The following is a 17,291-nucleotide window of genomic DNA, read 5'->3' on the forward strand; positions in this document are numbered from 1 at the left end:
TAGCTTCTGTCCTTCTGAGCTGGAAATTGCTGGTTGAAGGCTTATTGTGCCTGCTTATTTCAACTGTTTTTTTTTCTGAAATTGGTGCACTTTGTTTGCTGTAGCATAGACTAGATTCAGACCTGTTGACTCTAGCTCTGTTTGTATAATTTGAATACTAAACTAGGCCATCTTTTGTTGGAGAGGGTTCCCCTGCACCCTACTGTTTGTTTAAATCAGTTTGCTCTCGATTGCTACATAAGCAATCCAAGCCATCTGCTGATCTCTGCAAAACTTAAGCAGAATTTTTCACTGTATATTGTGCTTTTGAAATGCATTTTTACCATATCACTGCTTATTTGAACAGTTTTTTTTCAGATTGTTTCACTTTGTTGCTGTAGCATAGACTAGATTCAAACCTGCTGAATTTAGTTCTGTTTGTACAACTCGAGCACTAAACCAAACCATCTTTTGCTGGAGATGGTTCTTCTGCACTCTAGTGGCAGGAGTGTGCAGTTTGAACTCATCTGACTGAAGCTTGTTGAAACATGGCTCAGTTTTGAGCTTTTTTATAGATTAATTTATTTTAATCATTTTTTTTCTGAAATTGTTGCACTTTGTTTGCTATAGCATAGACTAGATGCATACCTTGCTGAGTCTAGTTCTAGTTGTATAACTTGAGCACTAAACCAGGCCATCTTTTGTTGGAAAGAGTTCCCCTGCATACTAGTGGCAGTAGTGCACAGTTAGAACTCATCTGATTGCAGGTTGTTGGAACAGGGCTCAGTGTTGACTTTTTGATTAGTTCATTTGTTTAAATCAGTTTGCTCTCATTCGCTACATAAGCAAATCCAAGCCATCTGCTGATCTCTGCAAAACTTAAGTAGAATTTTTCATTGTATATTACACTTTTAAACTACGTTTTTACCATATCACTGCGTATTTGAACTGTTTTTTTTTCTGAAATTGTTGCACTTTGTTTGTTGTAGCATAGACTAGATTCAGACCTGCTGAATCTAGTTCTGCTTGTATAACTTTAGCATTAAACCAGGCCAATGTAGCAATTGCCTCATGCACTCTGACAACCCAGTTCTTCTAGTCCACGCAAATTTATTATGTGATAGATGCATCTATATCAGGAACCCAGAAACCAGGCTCTTTAACTCACCAGCCAGTTCATCTGATACAAAGCAGATTGTCAGCATGCACACCTCACCTTCTGCACCTACCAAACCAACAACACATAAACCTACATATGCGGAGGTCCTTACCAGAAGCTTACTTAAACATCAGAGACCTCCAAAACACAACCACAACCACATCATATATCCTCTGCAGAGCATAGTACACATAATATATCACACACCAGTGTCTCATCAGTCAAGCCCCTAAGGCGTAACACAAAAACAAACATCTTAGTCATAGGAGACTCAATTGTGAGACACACAAATGTCCCTCTCACCAGGTTGGATAAGGACAATGTCATGGTCAGCTGTCTGTCAGGTGCCAGGATCAACCACATCACACATGCACTTAAGTCTCTCAACAGGCACTGTTATGACTCCATCACAGTCAGTATTGGTGTGAACGACTTGAGATGTACCTCATTGAGCTATATGAAGAGAGATATGACTGAGCACTCGGATTATGCGTCTCAGGCAGGTAGTCTCTAGCCTTAAGCAGCATTTTACCTTCACCTAGGATGATACCTCAATACAAACAAAAATATTGACTTCAACAATTGACTTAGTTTCTGTTGTCATTCAAAGGGGATTCAGTATCTGTCAGCCTGGGATGACATGGTCTACAGACCTCATTGCTTTGCCAGAGATGATCTCCATCCATCACCCCTCGAAATTCGGTTACTGGCTAAGGCTCTTGCCATCCCCATAGTGTCTTTTTTAGGCAATGTCACAAGAACAAAATTCCTGATGTAAAAATAGCCTCTAAAAACGGTTACGGTAAAGAAGGTTATGCTGCTAAATGCTAGGAGTCTAAACCAGAAACTACACACACTGGAAGCAGTCCTCACCCTGGAAGATGCTGACATTTGTGCAGTCACTGAGACCTGATTTAAGGCTGTGGAGAGCACCCCAGCTATACCAGGTTACATTTCCTTCCACGCATTCAGACCACAAACTGAAGGTGTGAGAACTAAAGGAGGTGGTTGTGGATTGGTTAAAAAGCATGATTCCCTTGAATTACTTCAGGTGCAATTGACTGTAGCTAAGATGCTTCTTCAGGTCATTGCCAGCTATAGGACCCCCTCCATGAATCACAACATCCATTCAGCCTACTTGGAACTACTTGAGTCAATCAAGATACAACAAAACATCCTGATATGGGGTGACTTTAATTACCTGTCCATAGAATGGGTAAATTATACATGTTCTAACTCACTTTCCCAAAGGTTCCTGGACTTCATTAACTCCAAAGCCTTGGACCAGCTGGTTGACACACCCACAAGGGGCTCAAACATCCTGGACCTGGTGCTCGCCAACATGGGTGACCACGGTATCACCCCCAGTGTGTAGCCATCCCTGGTGAGATCTGACCACAAATCAGTATCACTAGAAGTAAGTACAGCACAAGGCCCCACCCCCCAGCAACAACTAGACTAAAAAATCTTCTCCAAGGTAAATTACAATCTCTTACATGATGGCATAAATAGCTTCATAACCCCTCTCCCCACTGATGGAGCAGACATCAACATTGAGTTATACACCAATTCTTTATACAAACACCTGTACAATTGTATTGACTCTGCCGTACCTGATAGAATCAAAGCAAGATCTACAAGGAAAAACAAACCTGCCTGGTGGACAACTACCATTAGTAGGTTATACAACAGGAGAAAGAAATTGCTGTCTAAGGACAGGAAGGAATGGTCTCAAAATTGGAAAATCTCCGTCCTTTCAACTTAAATAAGCAAATAAGACTCCTAGTGAAGTCCTTCAAAGCTAATTATTAATCAAATTTAGCTTCCCTAACTAAGGATAACTACAAGGTGTTCTTTAGTTACATCTGTAGCCTCAAAGGTAAGACCCAAATTTGCGCTGAAGTAATAGTTAATGGTACTACATATATAGAACCTATGGATATAGCAAACCTGCTGGCTGACAGGTTCAGTGAAAACTTCACTTCCCTGTCCCCGCCACATATACCCCAATCCATCCCTAACACCTATCTCCCACGTAGTATCTCAGACGAGCAGGTTTTAAATGCCGTCTCCAAGGCCAAAAACACAACCTGTATGGGACCAGACAACATCCTGGGCTGTGCTCCACATAGGTTAAAACAGGAATTAACATCACCATTGAGCACCCTTTTCAATCACTGCCTAAGCACTGACTTTGTCCCAGTGGAATGAAAAACAGCTACTGTCATTCCTTTGCACAAACGGGGTGCATCCACATACCCCAGGAACTAATGACCCATTAGCCTAACCAGCCTTATCTGCAAGGTCATGGAACAGATCATAATGGACCCTATTATCAAAGATATAGGAAATCTCCACATGCTCGACCCACCCAGTTTGGCTTTGTCAAGGGGAGATAATGCCTGTTAACTTGGTGGACTTCTTTGAGACAGTCACCAAAGCCCTAGAAGAGGGAAAATCTATGCATACTGCCTACCTAGATTTAGCCAAGGCCTTTGATACAATCCCCCACACAGGCATCATTGATAAACTCAACCAGCTGGGTATCAACCCATATATTATGAGGTGGGTTGAAAACTGGTTCACTGATAGAACTCAGTGTCAAAATAGAGGACTCCACCTCCTGCAGCAGATCCATAACTAGTGGTGTTACACAGGGATCAGTTCTGGGATCCCTACTGTTTGAGATCTACTTCTTTGAAGTACAGGATAAAACTAAAGGACTGTGGCTGACAAAGTTTGCTGATGACTGCAAATTGGGAACTATCACTGAAACACCTAGCAATGTTAATATCCTGCAAGAAGGTCTTAGGCAGACTAATGGCTGTTGCCAAAGTCATGGTCTTAAACTTAATGCAAAAAAAAATGTATTAGCATCCTCTTTGGGAGGGTGATGCTCCTGCAAACTACCATATCAATAGCAATACCCTAAGCACACAAGCAGTGGTGAGAGTTCTGGGCACACAGGTTGACAGCAACCTTAACTTTGATCATCATGTCTCCACAATGGTAAGACAGGCATTTTATATTGCTCATCTCATAAGTAAGGGCATTACCTTCAGGAAAAAAAAGAGGTTATAACCCGCCTGTACTCTTCCCTCATCAGACCAATAATAGAGTACAATGCTCCCTTTGGTATGTTCCTTTCCAAACACCTGTAGCAATTGGAGAGGCCACAAAGGTCCCTTATAAAGAAAATACAGGGTCTTCAAGATCTGTCTTACACAGACAGACTGAAATCATTGTCACTTTGCTTTGTGTTATACAGACTGCTCAGAAGCGACCTGTGCCTTGCATACAGAGCAATCTCTGACCCAGCTTTAATGGAAATGCTGCTTATTCGCAAGTCAAATGGCACAAGGGTCACTTGCTGAAAGGACCTTAACCTGGTATATGACATCAACAGAACTTGCTGGAGAGACAGATTTGTTTCACAGAGGTTGTCCAACCTTTGGAACAAGCTTGCTATTCATGTTAAACAAAGCCCCACATTGGCCCTATTTAAGCATAATTTGGATGATTGGATGGGTAACCAGAAATTTGCCCTGGGGGTTCAATCTGTGTCCCTCTCAGACAGGGGCAGTAGGTGCTGATTTTAGTATCTGCTTGATCCAGACACTCTTGGGAACACAGGTTAAACTTAGCTAGGCTTGTAAGGGCCCTGGGGCTATTAGCCTAGTAACCTCCTATGATCCAATAGGTTCATAGGTTCATAGGTTCATACTAGGCTATCTGCCCAAGGGCATTTATAAGCCTAGCCCAGAGTTTTGTGGCTTTCACCACCCCTTTAGTTTGAAGGAAACTATGCCCATTATTTTGCTGTGCCTCTGTCAAGCAGTGACACTGACGTAATCCCTGGGGTATATCTGCGATCTCCCATCCATTGGTCAAGATTTCTTTTGAACAAGGCCAGCGAGGTGCTCTGCCTCACATGTACCGGGATTTTGTTCCACAGCATAGGGAGTCTCTGGGTGATGAATCTGTCCCTCCAGCACGTCCTATTAATAACCGTGTCAAGGTTTAAGTCTCCCGCCCTTGTAGTTCTGAGGGATCTAGATTTTTTGAGGTGAAGCATGTTCATCAAATCTGGGTTTGACATGGCCTTGTATGTCAGGCACAGGTCACCTCTGAGCAAGCGGTAAGCGACTGAATAGAGCTGGAGTTCTTTCAGTCGGGCAGCATAAGACATATTATTGAGACCCTTTATCCTTTTGGTGAGGAACTTTTGGGGCCTTTCCAGCTGCTGCAGGTGTCGGGTCAGATACATTCCGAATGGGGCATTGTACTCAATCATTGGTCTGATGAGTGATGAGTACAGGGGGACGATGACCTCCCTTGATCTAGATGTGAATTCCTTCATGATCAGGTGGGCAATGTAGAAGGTCTTCCTAACTACTTTAGCAACGTGAGTGTCAAACGAAAGGTTACTGTCAACCTGGGTCCCCAGATCCCTGATAACCTCTTCTGTGCTCAGTGGATTGCCACCTATATGGTAGCTAGGGGTAACCTTGTTTTTCCCGAAGGGTATGACTATGCATTTCTTGGCGTTTAACTTTAGGCCATGGATCTGGCACCAGTTATCCGTTTCTGTGAGACCCTTCTGAAGGATATCTGTGTCAGATGTGTTCTTGACTATGGCGCCCAGTTTGCAGTCATCTGCAAACTTTGTCAGCCATAACCCTCCTGTGTTTGCTTGTTCTTCTGAAAAGTAGATGCCGAACAAGAGTGGGCCCAGGACTGAGCCCTGTGGGACACCACTTGTGACAGGCTTTGAGTTTGACATGGTGCCAGCAACTCTGACCCTGTGGGTTCTGTCACTTAGCCAGTTTGCAACCCATCTTGTGATGTATGGGTTTACATTTAAGCTGATGAGTTTTTCAATGATACCTGAGTGGGGTATTGTGTCAAAAGCCTTTGCCAGGTCGAGGTAGGCTGTATGGACTGCCTTTCCCTCATCAATGGCCTTGGTGACTGTTTCAAAAAAGTCAACCAAGTTTAAAAGGCATGATCTGCCTTTGACAAAGCCAAACTGGGTTGGATCCAAAGTCTGCAAGTTCCCTATGTCTTTATTTATGAGTTCCATTATGATCCTCTCCATAGCTTTGCAGATCAGGCTTGTCAAGCTGATGGGACGGTAATTTCCAGGGTCGGTGGAGGCACCGCCTTTGTGAAGTGGGACCACAGTTGCTGTGCGCCACTCCTTGGGTACGTATCCTGAGATGAGGCTAAGATTAAACAGCTGTCCTAACTGCGGGTTTAATTCCTCATTGAGTTCATGGAGCACACAGCCGGGGACACCATCCGGTCCCATGGATGCTGTGTTTTTCGCCTTGGAGAGAGCAGTTTTCACCTGGGCGTTAGAGATGTTTGGGGGACTATGATCCTCTGGTATAGATATCTCTCCTTTTGGGGGGGAGGGGGGGGACGTTTGCACTGAACCTGTCAGCCAGTATGTTGGCAATGTCTGTAGGTTCAGTAATTTTCACATCATTTTGAGCTAATTCTGAGCATATCTGGGAGTTTCCTCCCAGGTTTCTAACATAGCTAAAGAAGGCCTTATGATTGTCTTTTGAGTCTTTAGCGATTTTTCTCTCAAAATTTGCCTTGGATGATTTTGTGAGAGCTCTTAGTTTTTTACTTATAATGATCAAAGGTGTCTTACCTTTTAAGGATTTTGCTCTATCTTGTAGTAGCTTCCTCCTTTTGTTGTAGAGCTTGTTTATGGCTGGGGTCCACCAGACTGGACGCTTGCCTTTGGTACAAAGAGTCTTTGTTTTGTTTGGGATTGCCTGATCCATGCAGTCCTGTAGGTGCTGGTAGAAGGCATTTGTAAGTGATTCAGCGGCTTGAGAAATGTTTTCCGCCGGCTCGGGGGCCTTAAAGGAGACCACACTAGTCTTTAGAAGTGTGAAGTTGGCTTTTGAGAAGTTCTTCACTGTGGTCTTTTTTATCTCAGGTGGGGGCGGGATGAGGACCTCCAGTGAGATTAGTTTATGATCTGATCTCACCAGTGAGGGGTATACTTCCGGTGTTGAACATTGTGATCCCATGTTCGTGATGATGAAATCAAGTATGTTTTCACCGCTTGTGGGGATGGTGACTAGTTGTTCCATGGCATTTGAGTTTATGAACTCCAGGAACCTTTGGGCTAGAGTGTTTGGGCTTGAGTAGTGATCCCAGTCTATATTAGGGTAGTTGAAGTCACCTAGTATGATGGTGTTTGGAGATACATTTATCCCCTCCAGTGTTTTCAGGAAAGCTATGTGAGGTTCCTGAGTTTGAGAGGGTGGCCTGTGACATGCTACAAATTGCAGAGCAGTCTTGCCTATGGTTAATTGCACCTGGATGGACTCCGATGCATCGTGCGTTGCCACCAACCTTGAGGTGTGGGTGTCCTTGATGAATATGGCCACCTCCCCTCCTTTCTTGGTGTTGTCCGGATTTTGGGGCCGGAACGCATGATATGAGGTAAAACCTGATAGTGCTGGGGTGCTCTCAGGAGCCTTGAACCAGGTTTCAGTCACAGCACAGACATCGATGTTCTTCATACTGAGAAGGGCCTTGAGTGCATGCATCTTGAGGTTGAGACTTCTGGCATTGAGCAGCATTACCCTTAGTTTTTTTCCTTTTTTGTGTTCTAGGGTGGTAGGTTTAGAATTTGAGCCTTGCCTAAAAAAGGCACTATAGGGGTGGCAAGAGCCTTTGCCAATATCCGGAAGCCCAGGGGTGACAGGTGCAAGCCGTCCCTTGCGAAGCAGCGTGGTTTGTCCAGCATGTCATCCCAGGCAGACAGACATTGGATCCCCTTTGAATGACACCAGAGTTTAAGCCAATTATTAAAGCTGATCATCTTATCTCTGTATTGTGGCATCATTCTTGGTGAAGGTAGGATACTGTGATCCTATGAACCAGGCAAGGGTTTCCTCTTTTCACTTTATTATTTGCTTTATACTTAGAACCATAGGCAAAGAAAATAAGGGATTCACAAATTCAAGGATATAACTGGAGTGAACTGAGAAAAGTTAGTTTTATTCACAGTTGATATTACATTGTACTTGATAATCCAGAAAAGGCCATTTCATTGTTGTGGAACATTCTGAGATAGTCTCAAGTCATGTCAAGATAAAACAAAGGGTATAATAGTAAAATATGTATCCACACATGAATTGGTTGAATAATACTCATATTTATGGGGACATGATTGGATGAAGTGATAACCAGGGGCAACAAACAGGATAACCACAAACTCCTGATGAACACAATCCTATGTGGTAACAGCCAAAAAATAACGGCAACAGTAGGAGAAAACACTATGTATTAAAAGTTGAGTGCATTCATTCCTGGACAAGAACTTCATCAGAACAAATAAAATAAACCTCACTTCAGTACTTTATATACAACACTATAGCCTACCACTTAACAATGCTTGTTAAAACCATACAATAAAATTTAAAATCACATCATATCCCCATAATTCAAATATCTTGACAAAGCAATCTTAAAAAACATCACTGCAACTGACAAAAAAAACTTTAAAGTGCTTGTCATAATTCTAATTGTTTTAATTTTAAAACTGCAGTAATAGAACAAGCATCATTTTAACTCATGAGGGGATGTGGAGTTAAACAGTAATTGCCACTTTAATTCATTTCTCTTGAGATGTTCACCGATAATAAACCCTCTTGGGTCATTCCGAACTTATAGGTTCATAGGCGCATAGGTAGGTACTAGGTTATCTGCCCAAAGGCATTTATAAGCCCATCCAGAATGTGTTGGCTTTCGCCGCCCCCTTAGATTAGTTCCCTGTGCCTCTGTCCAGCAGAGGCACTGAAGTGATCCCCGGGGTAAACTTTCTGTTTCCCATCCACTCATCAAGGTTTCTCTTGAAGAGTGTTAGTGAGGAGCTCTGCCTAATGTAGATTGGAATCTTGTTCTAAAGCATGGGAAGTCTCTGGGACAGGAATCTAACCCTCCAGCACGTCCTATTTATTGTTGTGGTGAGGTTTAGCTCCCTAGAGGGTGTGACCCAAGGGGATATGGTTTTCTTTAGGTGGGGCATGTCCATCAATTCTGGATTGAACATGGCCTTATATGTCAGGTGGTATGCAACTGAGTACAGCTGGAGTTTCTTCAGTCGAGCTGCATAGGGCATCTGTTTGAGGCCAGTGATCCTCTTGGTGAGGTACTTCTGTGATCTTTCCAGTTGTTGCAGGTGTCTTGTAAGGTACATCCCAAAAGGGGCATTGTACTCTATGACTGGTCTGATGAGTGATGAATAGAGGGGCACAATTACCTCTTTTGATCTGGACGGGAACCCTTTTGTGATTAGGTGGGCCATGTAGAAGGATTTTCTAACCACTTTGGCAATGTGATTATTAAAGGAGAGATTAGTATCTACTTTGGTCCCCAGATCCCTTATTACGTCTTCCGTATTTAGGGGACTACCACCTATGTGGTAGTTTGTGGGTACTTTGTTTTTTCCAAAGGGGATAACTATGCACTTTTTGGCATTTAGCTTGAGGCCATGATTTTGACAACAGGTATCCATCTCAGTGAGACCCTTTTGCAGGATGTATGTTTCAGCCGGAGAGTCAGTTATAGCCCCTAGTTTGCAGTCATCTGCGAACTTGGTCAGCCATAGTCCTCCTGTGCTTGCCTGTACCTCTGAGAAGTATATACCAAACAGGAGGGGTCCTAGGACTGAGCCCTGTGGAACACCACTTGTAACCAGTTTAGAGTAGGACTTAGCTCCTGCAACTCTCACCATGTGGGTTCTGTCCATGAGCCAGTTGGCAACCCATCTTGTGACATAGGGGTTTATGTTCAGGCTGGTGAGCTTGTCTATAATACCAGAATAGGGAATGGTGTCAAATGCCTTTGCGAGGCCTAGGTAGGCTGTGTGTACCACCTTTCCCTCATCTATAGCCTTGGTAACCATCTCAAAAAAGTCCACCAGGTTTAGGAGGCATGATCTGCCCTTAACAAAGCCGAACTGGGTAGGGTTCAGTGTTTGGAGGTTCCCAATTTCTCTGTTAATGAGTTCCATGATGATGCGCTCCATAGCCTTGCAGATCAAGCTAGTCAGTCTTATAGGGTGATAGTTGCTGGAGTCTGTTGAGGCTCCACCTTTGTAGAGTGGAATAACCGTTGCTGTGCACCACTCTATGAGTACATAGCCTGTGGAGAGGCTGTGTTTGAACAGTGTGTTTAGGTGAGGGGTTAGTTCGTCTTTGAGCTCATGTAGAACACAGCCTGGGACACCGTCCAGTCCCACTGATGCTGTGTTTTTGGCTTTGGAGAGTGCTGTTTTAACCTGAGTGTCTGTGATTTCAGGGGCTCTACATTCTTCTGGTATGGTTATGGGCCCTTTTGGGGGTGAGAGGGGGTGATGTTTGCACTGAACCTGTCTGCCAAGATGTTGGCGATATCAGTCAGTTCAGTGTATTTTGTGCCATTCTGCATTAACTCCGAGCAGATCTGAGCATTGCCACTTAGATTCTTGACATAGCTAAAGAATGCCTTATAGTTATCTTTGGAATCCTTGGCAATTTTTCTTTCAAAGCTAGCCTTGGATGATTTAATGAGGGATCGTAGTTTCTTGCTGATACTGATCAGGGATGTCTTTCCTTCTTGGGATTTTGCTCTTTTCTGCACTAGTTTCCTCCTTCTGTTGTATAGCTTGTTTATGGCAGGGTCCACCAGACTGGTTTCCTTTTCTTGGAGGAGTGAGTCTTGGTTTTGCTTGGAATAGCATGATCCATGCACTCTTATAGGTGCCCGTAGAATGTATTAGTAAAGGATTTTGCAGCTTGGACAGCGTTATCCTTTAGCATGGGGGCTTTGAAACTTTCCACCTCGGTCTTAAGTAATGTGAAGTTTGCTTTTGAAACGTTTTTCATGGTGGTTTCCTTGACCAGGAGTGGGGGGCGGAATGTGAATATCCAGAGTGATTTGTTTATGGCCAGATCTAACCAGCGAGGGGTTGACCTCCGGTGTGGAAAACCGGTCACCCATGTTGGTGATGACCAGGTCCAATATGTTGTCACCTCTGGTGGGAGTGTTGACCAGTTGATCCAGGGTGTTTGAGTTTATAAATTCTAGGAAATGTTGGGCAAGGGAGTTAGTACTTGTGTAGTTCTCCCAGTTCATTTTTGGGTAATTGAAATCACCCAATATTAGGGTGTTTGGTTGGACCTTTATGTTTCCCAGTGTTTCCAGCAATGCAGCATGGTGGTCCTGAGACATGGTGGGTGATTTGTAGCAAGCTACAATTTGAATTGTAGTTTTGCCCATTGTTAGTTGCACGTGGATGATCTCGGAAGCATTGTGCTGTGCCACTAACCTGGAGGTGTGGGTATCCTTGATGAATATGGATATGCCCCTGCCTTTTGTATTTCGGTCCGGGTTCTGTGGTCGAAAGGTATGGTATAAGTTGTAGCCTGGTAGTGCTGGGGTGCTCCCTGGAGCCTTAAACCAGGTTTCTGTTACTGCACATATATTGATTTTTACCATACTGAGGAGTGCCTCAAGTGTGTGCATTTTGAGTTTTAGACTTCTGGCATTGAGTAGCATTACCCTCAATTTTTTGTTACTTGTTCTATTTATGGCAGTGAGTTTGTCTTTTGAGTCTTGCCTAAAAAAGGCACTATGGGGGTGGCAAGAGCCTTGGCCAGTATTCGAAAGCCTAAGGGTGACAGGGGCAACCCAACTCTAGCAAAGCAACTTGGCTTATTGAGCATGTCATCCCAGGTGGACTGACACTGGATCCCCTTTGAATGACACCAGAAACTTAGCCAATTGTTGAGATTGATAACTTTTTCTTTATCCCATGGTATCATTCTTGGTGAGGGAAGGATGCTATTCAGGGTCAGGGTCATACCGGCCTGGGCTATGTGATCAAAGAGCTCTTCCATGTCTCTTTTCATATAGTCCAGGGAGGTACAGCTCAGGTCATTCACACCAACATGGACAATGACAGAGTCATATTTGTACTTGTTCTGGAGTGACCTGAGTGCTTGTGTTATGTGGTGGATCCTGGCACCCGACAGGCAGCTAACAGTAACCTTCTCCTTGTTCCACAAATGAGTGGGACGTCATTGTGCCTGACTATAGAGTCGCCTATTACTAGTGTGTTGGGTATGTTATTTTGCCTTAAGGGCTGTGATTGTGTGGCACACTGGTTTTGTGAAGTATGTGTTTCATGGTTTGTGTTGGGGGGTGGAGGATGCTTGGATGTCTGCTTTGGAGGTCTCTGTTGCTTTTGCAGATTTTTGTTTAGAGGCCTCCGAGTATGTTTTCATGTATTTATGTGTGCTTTTTGCCAGTGCTGGTTTAATGGGTCTATGTGAGACTGGTGGTGTGATGCAAGTATTTCCATTCTCCTCTTGAACGTCTGATCCAGTCTTGGGTTGAGAGAACCTTGCCTCCAGTTTGGCTGTATAATTGCATCTCTTGCATGTACTAGTGTTTGGTGGTAGGAGGAGAGGGTTGTCTGTGTACATGAGGCAATTGTAACATTGCCTCAAAATGCCCAGATTCACCAGTTGGACTGGAGAGTACACCTGAAACTGCCCTTTGGACATGCCTGGATAGGTACAGTGAACTGTTTTACTGATTGGCTGGTAAGGTCGAATAGAGAGCCTTGTCCTTCTGTACAGTATAGGGGGGTCTAGTGCTAGGGTTTATAAGTGCTTGCTATGAGGTTTGAGCAATTGCCGGACTGAGAAATGAATGGTTTGAGTGCTTACGCTGAAAGTTTGTCTAGTTCCACGGGAAAAATTGAAGAGGAGACTTTGTGGAGCTGGGAATAGTTATACCCTAGCTAACTGGCGCTGCCTGGCACACAAAACCAGGCAAATGTATTTTTTATAGCAGGGAAATGAAAGAGATAGAAATTAGCCCAAAATGGCCAATAAACTACTAATTTCTGGGCTGATACCACTCCTCCAGTGACAGATAGGTTGCTCAAAGCTCCCCTCTCTCACAGGTGAACAGAGAAACTTCCTTCTATCCAAGTAAGGTATGGGCAAACACAAACACTTGTAACACAGCCCTGAATTCAGCATTAACCTGAAAACTGGACTATACTAGCTTAGAAAGGTGGGAAATAAGTATATGTTTTTGTTTTTTTGGGGTTTTTTTTCAGAAAATAAAGCAGATACAATCAAAAAACGCTTTAAATGCACAGAAAAGGGTACTTATTGTTACATATCTCAGATCAGAGTTGTAGTCAATGCCCCTAGTAATAAAGTAGGAAGAAACACAAATACAGTAAAAGCAGATGAATAAAGTGCAATTTTTATATATATATATATATATATATATATATATATATATATATATATATATATATATATATATATAAAACAATAGAAAACTAACATTATATAAAACAATATACATATAAAACAATAGAAAATGAACATTATGTAAAACAACAGAAAACTAACTTGTTCAATAATGATAAATTTAAAAGAATGCGTAGGAAATTCTGCTATGTGTCTGTACAGATCGTTGGTGCTCCTACTTTATCTAATATCTAAAAGATAGTCATAAATCCTTTCTTTTAATTTCCTGGAGGTGTTGCTCACATAAAATGCCGGGCATGAATTGCAGCATTCTATATACACTACTTGTTTGGAATCACAACAAAAGTGCCCTTTAATGTCTTATACAACACCTCTTACTACAACCTGATTTCCAATTAAAATATTTGGGCATTGGGTACAATGGCCTCATTTCGCCATGCCATTTTTCCTATTAATAATAATTGTGTTATATTGTAACACTTTTTAAAATGATGTATCTTTTTTATAAACAAATATTGTATCTATCTCCCCTATTTTTCTGATTAAAATCAGAACTAAAGGAAAAAAATACCCAATTCTTTTTAAGACAATGAAATATAGCCTGACTGTCTAAGTTATATGTAGTAAAACATAACATATGTTGATATATCTTTTCAGTTGTAACCACATTATTATTATTATTATTATTATTAATGATATCAGGCTCATCCAAACTATCTAACACAGTATCTGCATGCTTACTAACAACCTCCAAAATAAATTTATAAAACTCAGCTAGTCTTTTAGTTATGATTTCTTCTTTCATCTTATCTAAAAAAAAGCTATTGGGTAGTCTCTTCTAATAAACATATCCAGAAAGTTGTCACATTCTTTAAGAAAAACTTCCGTATCAATGAGCATCTTTGCCATTCTCACCAGATGGCCCTTAACCACACCCTTTTTCCTGGTGTGGGGGATGCCAGCTCGTGAAATGAAGGTATGTGTTAGAAAAAGTAGGCTTTTGATAAACATTAGCACAGAAAGCACCCTGTTCATAGTTTTTATTAATTTCCACATCTAAAAAACATATTCTATCCTTGTTGAAAGACCAAGAAAATTGTTGTATATAAAGTACTCAACTGAGGTCTATTTTATTTGTTCTGATGAAGTTCCTAATCCAGGAATGAAAGCACTCAACTTCTAATAAACAGTGTTTTCTTCTACTGTTGTTGTTTTTTTGGCTGTTACCACACAGGATTGTGTTCATTATGACAGGATAAACTATATAGGTATGGGAATTAAAAAGGATTCTGCTATGGCAGCTAAGGATATGTGGAAAGAGACTAAACAAAATATAATACATGTTTTATCTCTTTTCTCACCTTACCTTCATCCAAACATCCATCCTAGTGTCTCACATCCTTTGCTTGGTCTATTGGCCACTCCAGTCTACCACCATTTCCCAGACTAATACCGATTTTTAACCTGGGCCAACAAGAGGTCTAAAGGTGTCCTGGGGGTTGTGCTGAGAAAGGGATGGTAGAGTGCTATGTGAAAGATCAGTTTTGGTTGACTTTCAGTTGGATAGTCTAGAAGAGAAGTTTCTCTTAAAAAGGAATAATTAGTAAACCACATAAAATACTAAATAATAAATACAAGAGTCAATCAGAAGAGGTTAGAAGAGACTGGAAAGAGATTGGAAAGACACTTTACCTTCATTTGGTCAAATACCACAAATGTCAACATCCTGAAGGTGTACACTTGAGACAAGGTTGTTTCATGGAACATGCAAACATTACTTTAAAAAAGCATAAAAAACATCCTCCATGTGGGAAGCTGTGCCTCCACACCCCCTGCTAATTATATATACTAACTCCAGGAATACACAATCCCCAGAGAAAGGGAACATTTCCCTGCCTGCAGATTGTCGATCTCACACATCTGTCAACTATCTGTATAGCTGACCAAATGCAATTGATTAAACAGATGTCAACCAATTTCCCATCTCATCCAGACCAATGGAACCTGGAAAGCATCTACAGGAGAACAATGGGAGGACATTTATATGGCTCCCAAGTATGAAATAAAATCAAGTAGGTGTAGGATTTTTGCAAGGAAATGTTTGCAAAGGTATTTTTATACTCCAAGCAGACATCAGAGATTTTTTCCTTGGGAGATAGCAGTTATTGGGGGGGGGGGGGTGATGGGGAAACAGAGATAATTGCAAACATTTAGGGGGAATGTAGTACGTTATCGGATTTTAAAAAAATCCTACTTTGCCAGAAATATTGGGGAGTAAATGACTGTAACTAAGGAAATGTTTTTTTTAAGCTGAGATATAACATTTGAATTGTCTTGAAAGGGTAAGGTCTTGCTAAGTTCAGTGCTCTTAGGTACCAAAAAATCAATTATTATAAAATGGAAATCAAAATATAAACCAACCATAAATATTGAATATTGTTAAAGAGATAAAAGAATTGGAGGTTGAATCTTTAGAAAAGGGAAGGAGTGAATTCTATAGACATAAATGGAATTTGTGTGAACAATAAGACAATAAAATTAGGCAAAAGTGAAATTTAAGGGAAGGCAGGACTTGAGTAATGTATGTAATGCTGGAGTGAATGATAATTGTTAAAAAGAAAACATATATGTATAATGCTTTATTTATTTATTGCATTTTTTACCGGGAAGGTCCACTGGGACAAGGTGAACCCATTTTCAGTGGAGGCCCAGCAGGAGTAAAGCTCCACAATAACACTAATACAATACAGTAGTACAGCAACAGAAAGACACAATTCTTTGTAGCATTTAGATACAATGGAACACTTACAGTGCTATATGGGATTACAAGAGTAACAAATATGTACAATTAATCATGGGTGCTATGTGTTAGTTAACAAAAATAAATTAGCATGTCAGTTGCCTAGTACTCATAACATAAGTATGCATATAAATAAGATATAAGTTCAGATATATAATCTTTAGCTATTATCTATTATAATCTATTATCTTTATATCATTAAGTTAATGAAAAATGTTTAAAATGGTTTATTTTATTTTCTGTAAGTCTATGTGTACCCACATCATTGTTCAATGTGTGAAGTTAATAAAGGTTTAAAAAAATAATCACAGCTTGGTAAGTTGACACAGAAACTGCCGTAACCAAACCTTAAAGAAAAGTGCTACCAAAGAATCACTGTAAATAACATTGTCAAACACAAAAAAATAATTGTTTTTACATATGGAAGAAGCCCCTTCAACTCCCATGTGTGACTCTTGCCTCCGCAATTCCAAGCTCTCTTTCTCTCGATATATATACAGAAAGTCAAAAAGGTATAAAAAATATATATACAACTCTCTTTTTTCTTCTTCTTCAACTCCCACAACTTAAAAACAAAGCGCAGAATCTGTGACAAAAAACAAGTTCCAATGTATTAAAATGTGAAACACATCAAGATGCAAACTTTTATCTGCAATGTTTTATAATACAATAGCATACAGCACAATCAAGTATAGTGCTTGTCGGACTTTCTTTCCCAGACTACCGATGAAAAGCCAACAGGATGTGAGAAGTGAAGAATCAACTAGTCACTAGATATGCCTACCAGTCTGCAAGAGTCCACAGAAACAAGACTTACAAAAAATCACTTTCAGATTCTGCGCTGCCTACTTGAAATGAATGTCTGTTAAAAGTCATCATTTGCATGCTAGAGAAGTACACCGGAACATGACATAGTCATTCACAAAATGATAGATAGCAGCTGGACTGCTGATATCCTAACACAAGCCAGGGTACATTTTTTGGCTAGGCTTGTATGGGCCCTAGGGCCGATAGCCTAGTACCTACCTACCTATTGAATATGTAA

Source organism: Protopterus annectens, chromosome 2.part1, assembly GCF_019279795.1.
Source record: "Protopterus annectens isolate FY-2018-M chromosome 2.part1, PAN1.0, whole genome shotgun sequence".
NCBI lineage: Eukaryota > Metazoa > Chordata > Ceratodontiformes > Protopteridae > Protopterus > Protopterus annectens.